The sequence below is a fragment of the Anser cygnoides genome, chromosome 12 (genome assembly GCF_040182565.1).
Source record: "Anser cygnoides isolate HZ-2024a breed goose chromosome 12, Taihu_goose_T2T_genome, whole genome shotgun sequence".
NCBI lineage: Eukaryota > Metazoa > Chordata > Aves > Anseriformes > Anatidae > Anser > Anser cygnoides.
In genome coordinates, this window is record NC_089884.1 from 8,098,303 (window position 1) to 8,104,302 (window position 6,000).

The 6,000-nt window shown below is 38.9% G+C and overlaps 1 protein-coding gene across 2 annotated transcripts in view; it reads right to left on the reverse strand.

The window, feature by feature from the left end:
* CDH8 (cadherin 8) overlaps window positions 1-5,673 on the reverse strand; it is a 148,884-nt gene extending 143,211 nt beyond the window's left edge. The window contains exon 1 of one of the 2 annotated variants that reach the window (XM_048068929.2): window positions 5,336-5,669. The gene's annotated coding sequence lies outside the window, so the exon portion shown is untranslated. Of the gene's footprint in view, window positions 1-5,335 lie in introns of both variants that reach the window. The other variant, XM_048068931.2, reaches the window with a different exon arrangement.
* Window positions 5,674-6,000: the final 327 nt, after the last annotated feature.

A 6,000-nucleotide genomic window follows, 5' to 3' on the forward strand; every position in this document is an offset into this window, starting at 1 on the left:
TCTGGGCTTCTTTTCCGGTCCTCTTTTTTTTTTTTTTTTTTTTTAAGTAGAACAGAGCTCTCATTTTCACTGGTTTTCTTTAAAGAATGTCAGATATTCTCTATGTAATTAAGCAAAATACAATAATTAAAGAAAAACCCACAAGTTTTCCTGACATGTAATCTGATGAAACTAAAACTAAAAAAACACGTCTGCTCCTCATGATTTAGTGAAAGCTATATAAACTTGTCAGCCACATACAAATGTGTGCATAAACTAAAAAAGGAGAAATGTGATCATAACTGGACTATTCTAACTACATACAGTACTGCTGCAGTAAACTTATTCAAATCTTTTTGCTGAAAAAGAAAAAGTAAGAGGTGAAGGATTTTAATTTTGCATTTTTGAAGTTGATTGCAGTTTTCCAAGCAACTCGTTAAAGTTGATGGTAAAGAATTGGGGTCTTGCAACATGATCATATTTTTCTTTTTTCTTTTGCCACATTGAGGTTTTTATTGGTTTTGTTTGCCTTTTATTTTTAATCTGACTTTTGGAAAAGCACAAAAATAAAGCTCATAGACTGCAATACAGAATCCAACAAAAATTTCACTAGCATTAAGTTCTGATGGTTTGTTCTGAAAACACAATCACAACTATTACATTCAATCCATAAGAGGGGTTCACACCTAAAGGGTTGCTTAATTACAAAAAGCAAATAATGAAAAGCACTACCTGTGAATGCATACAAGTCATCTGCATTAGCATTTAGGGGCTTTAACATAATGATTTTATACATATATATTAAATATATACATATCTGTGATTACAATAATCAGTGACTGCAAAGGAAATGGATTTAAATGTTATTCTGTGTTCCTCAAATTAGTCTAAGCATTCATTGCTTCCTAAGAGTAAGCTACTTCAAATGAAAATAGAATATATTAGAAAGTTGAGGCAAGGAATTAATGACCGCCAAGAGTGGCTGTTTTCATAATATTTTTTAACTCCCACAGCTGGTTGCAAAGATCTGAGCAAGACACACCGAGCAACACCTTTCTGAGGCAGTCTATAACTTAGGCACCACAGGGTTCAATAGACGCTTCTTGTGGAAGGTTTTGGTTCTTTGGATCTAAGATGGGTTCACACTACTAATTTAAAGTCTGAGCAAGGTGCTGATCATCCTCAATTTCAAATTATTTTCACAAGACATATCATGCTGCACACCTTGGAGAATCAATTCTATGAGTATTATCATTGCACCTGATGGATAAAGGTTACAGTCTCATGCCTAGAAAGTAGGAATCGGTTTCCTGCCTGGAGTTAGCTGCTTTAAACTCTATCCATTGGTACTGAACTGGATCAGAAGTCATCTTTCCATTCCAGCTTGCATGTAGCACTTTAGTCCCCAGTGCTTTTTGCAGGCAAAATTGTATTAATATAGTTGAAATGCCACTGTGTTGGTGTTATTTACTTGGTTGATAAAATGAGAAACCTACTGAACAGATTCCAAAACAAAAGGAATAAGAGATCTATCTGAGAGGAAAAATATGTATATATAAATTTGAAATCTCAGACTGACTTGGACTTTATTTTGTTCTATTTCTATCTACTGCTCAAACAGTTATGTTCAGAAAGCTATGAAGTGAGCCACCTTTTCTATGGCAACAACACTAAGAAAAACGTTGAGTTTCCATCATCTAATTTAATTCTATTGATGTGATCTTATGGTAGCGATGATGCTTAAAGTGTTCCAATCTCGAAATGCTTTAGCATTTCCCTCCCACTGAAAGAATTTGGTGTTATTTTAAACTCATGGTTGAAAGACTCTTATATGATTTTCAGGAATGCAGATATAACTCAGGTGTATACTATAAACACACAATTGTCATTATTAATAGTATATCCAAAAGGTCAGACTAATGACATTGCAGAGGATAACAGAACACAAAATGAATACTGCTGAGATAGATACTGTATCTTACGGTTCTTGGATATGCTATAAAAACACTCATTTATACTACATAACATAAGCTGTGGCTTTCTGTTACAGAGTATTCATAACCATCACTTGGAGATGCGTAGCATCAAGAGATTACAGTATGTGTTCACATCTCGTTCAGAAATTTAGAGGTCAGCTTATTTTCCCCTTGTCTTATTTTCCCAAAAGTCTCTCAACTTTTGGAAATGAAATTATCTATATGTAACATGGGTCAAATGGGGGTATTCCAGGTCCCCATTTTCAGTAAGTGGCTGAAAAAGTCCCAGCTAAAGTCTCTAGGGCACTTAGGTTTTCCAAAATGAGTGCTTTAAAAGATAAAATCTGCAAGTACACGATAAGAAATAGAGTGAAAATTCAGGGAGTACTTCAAGGGGTAAGAGGCATAAATCTATAACTACAGGCAATTATTTGTTCTTACCTGTAATGGTTCTAAATACCAAAGAAAGGATTTAAATATATTTTTTTCTAGCAAAGAGGACTATGGCATGTTTTCATAGTGATACAAATAAAACGTCCAAAGATCAATTAATGGATTAATTTTTAAAGGTGTGGTATTATTGGAAAAAAAATAAAGATTACCATTGACAAAGAAAATCAATTTAAATCTGATTGTGAGACCACTTCCCCATTTACAACTCTGTTTTGGACCTCAGTAGCTGACGTGAATGAATGAACTATACTGAAAAATCACAGAGTGACTTTGTCTAAGGAGGATTCTATCTCTCACAAAGATTTTGTTTTTTGTTTTTTTTTTTTTGTTCTGTTTTTTTTTTTTTTTAAATGAAAGGTATGAAAGGAAAAGATGTCCTATACATGGATACTTCTTATCAAAGGCAGCTGTGTTTGTTCAGACACACATAGCTCTTACTTTTTTAATCTCGTAAAAAACAACCGAAGTTACTCTCTTGGCTAGCAGCCTGGTCGGTTAACAAATTGCTCACCTGTATATTTTAAGAACCTACTTCCATGAATACTTCAATCTCTGAGGACATTGAAGGCCGTCAGCTTACAACTGGGCATGCAAACTGAAGTTCTCTGCAGCCAGGATGCATGTTTTACAAAAAAGGGAGAGCTAATAAATAGTAAGCCTAAGAGGAAGTTAGCAGAAGGCTACACTCATTCTATATGCAGTGATGTAGAACAATAAGGCCGAACAAATGAAAACCTTAGACTAGAATATTACATAATAATCAGTTCTCTTCCTACGGTTTTCCTGTTTCAGATATTCATACAATTACGTTGGGAGGTGATACTACAGAGAGCTTTTGGTTTTTGATATCACGTTTTACGGATGTGAATTTTGATAAATACACAAGTATGCAAAATACCAACCTCTTCTAGCTGCTTTATCATTTTTTTAAGGTAGGTGAAGGGCACGCTGGGGTAATTTTTCAGTCTTCCAAATGTATTTATTATTTATTTATATTTACTGAGAAGCTTATCATGAAGTCTCCTCTTGTTCATAACAGTCTGGTGTTGAACCTAGATGAGGAATACCATTCATACAAAAGTATTGCATATTTCTCCTCATCCTTATTGCAGAGAAACTTCAAGAATTTACAAAAGAGGATAAGCAAAGTTAAGAGGATTCTTTATCTATAGCTTCAGTAGTTATCAGCTCTATTCTTTAATTGAAACTGAAGTAAGCAGCTGTTAGCTTCCCTTCTATTAAGCACTAATGTGGTAGATTTGAAACAATAAACAGTTAACGTTATTTGATTTCTCACAATCAGCAGCCCCCCAAAAAACATCTGGCAGCAATACCCAGAGACAAATGACTAGCCATTTACGCGATCAAGTTGACTGTTTAAAAGCGTCAGCCTTTATGAAAATTTTAAAAATATTTATTCCTACATTCAGAGGAAAGAAAGACAGAGTCATTTACATGAAAAAGAGCGTGTGCGTTTGTGCCTGTCTGAAACAGGGGAAGAAGGAGGCAGAAGTGAGTGCATGGAGTTTGATACCTGTTGGCAACACAAACAGGTTTGTGTAACGCCGTTACGTGCCAGGTTGGATAGATTCCACTCTATTTACTCTGGTACTAAATGCAAACTGTTTGAATTGAAACAGATTCAAGACATGACTGAACAGCAACAAACCACAAAGGAATTCCTGCCTGCGTTAAGTGGTGTCACCTTCATGGCGGTAGGCACTGTCTGAATAAGGATTTGAGTTAATCTCTTCTATAATATCCACAGAGAAACTGCCATCGGTTTTCTGTGCTGAAGCTTTGCAGTTCTATACCCTGATCCAGCGCCTGCCAGGCTCCCCAGCCAAGCACTGTGTACAGGTCTGATGCTGTCTAGCAGGGATGCTGTCTGACAGCTCCAGTCTCCCGACTGGGATGCTGCTACCCAGCAGATACTGTATCCAAGCAGAATCTAGGGATGTGTTACTCCCCTGCCTTCCTTAAAGAGGAGAGGAAGCGTTCAGTGGAAGAGCTGGCTTCAGGGGTCGACAGACTCCTGCATTTCTTCTCTGGGAGCCTCAGCAGTGATGCAGCTAATGAGTGACTGGAGCTAAGGGGCTTTTTCCCTCTCCGAAGTTTCAGCTGGCTGCATTATCTGTTTAGTCAACCAGAGACAGGGAAGCAAAACAACTTGTGGGACAGGGATGACTCTTGGCTAGTTACAGCTAAATATTCATTCCCCTCTCAGTTTCTAAGAGGAAGAGCGTTTCTGAGATACTTTCCTTTCTGAAAGTAGGAAAGGAAGCTATCATATTGTTTCTACTTATTTATTTATTTGAAGGGTGCAAAGCTTGGGGGGAGGAAGGTGGTGATAAATCAGGGGGATTTCCCCCCCTTATGGTTCTTCCAGCCTCCTCCTCCCTCATTTACATATCTGGCTACTGGGTGATTTTTATTCTCAGCACGAAAACTGCAATCTATTTCAATGCATGAATGCAGCCCCGCATCTATTCAACACAGTGAAATAGCCCAAAGATTTATTGTACCAAATAAGAAACCAAGGAGAAGAAATGGGTTTTCTAGTCTTGGAAACAACCCTCTTTGATCCAAAGTCCTCCTGATCCTTTAGAGGAGGGATGGAAAAAAAAAAAAAAAAAAGAAAAAAAGGAAAGAGAAATAGCCACACCACCATCACCACCACATCTCCTCCCAAGGGGAAAAAATAAATGCTAACTACCATCCCATGACATTTTCATTATCAGGAATTTTCAAAGATCTGACTTAATGAGCCACTATAGTTCAGCCTAATACCGTACCTATTAAGGAGGAAGGCACTTGCACAGTGCACCTTGCGAGAACACAGACAGGCACTAAGTCAAAAAGAAATCTACGGAGAGACAGCCCTCCGCCAGCGAGACATAAATAATACTAATAAAATGAATACTCACTCTTTCAAGGACCAAGGAAGCAGCTTGCTAACAGCCCCTTCACACACAGATTGAAAGCGTGAGGTAAGAAAACATTAGGCAGTCCCTGTGAATAGGCAGGATTCTCCAGATCTTCTTTTCATGCTTTTTGAGGCTGCTGATGCTGGAGGAGATGCTGGTTACTTAGCTTCTCGGGTTTCTGTGCCTGCATGCTAAAGTGCAGTTATTAATTTCTCCCTTTGCACAAGCCACCGGCAGCAGCACGTCTCCAGGAAAGCAGGGATATTCCAAATAAATCCACTAATTCCGGCTCTGAGCGCTCCAACGTGCCTGCCTGCCAAATGTAACTGTGAAGTGATGTGGAAAAGTGAGCTGGGAGCCTCCCCTGACAGCTCTTATTGGGCTGATCTTGGAGGCAGGTCTAGCGCTTAGAAATTCATGTAAGCAGTTTTGGGCGGTTTTTTTTTTTTTTTTTTTTGCCCCTCTCCTTCGCACCCTCCCCCCCCCCGGCCAGCCTTTAACCCGGTAAGCACACAACTTTTCCACACACCGCGGAGCCACTCGTTCCCGGGGAGCGGCGGTAGGCGCTAACTCCGAGCCGGGGCATTTCCCTCAGGCCGGGCAGGAGGGCGCCAGGGGGTGGTGGTGGTCATGGGGGGCTGCTCTCAGAAAAGCGGGGTCACTAG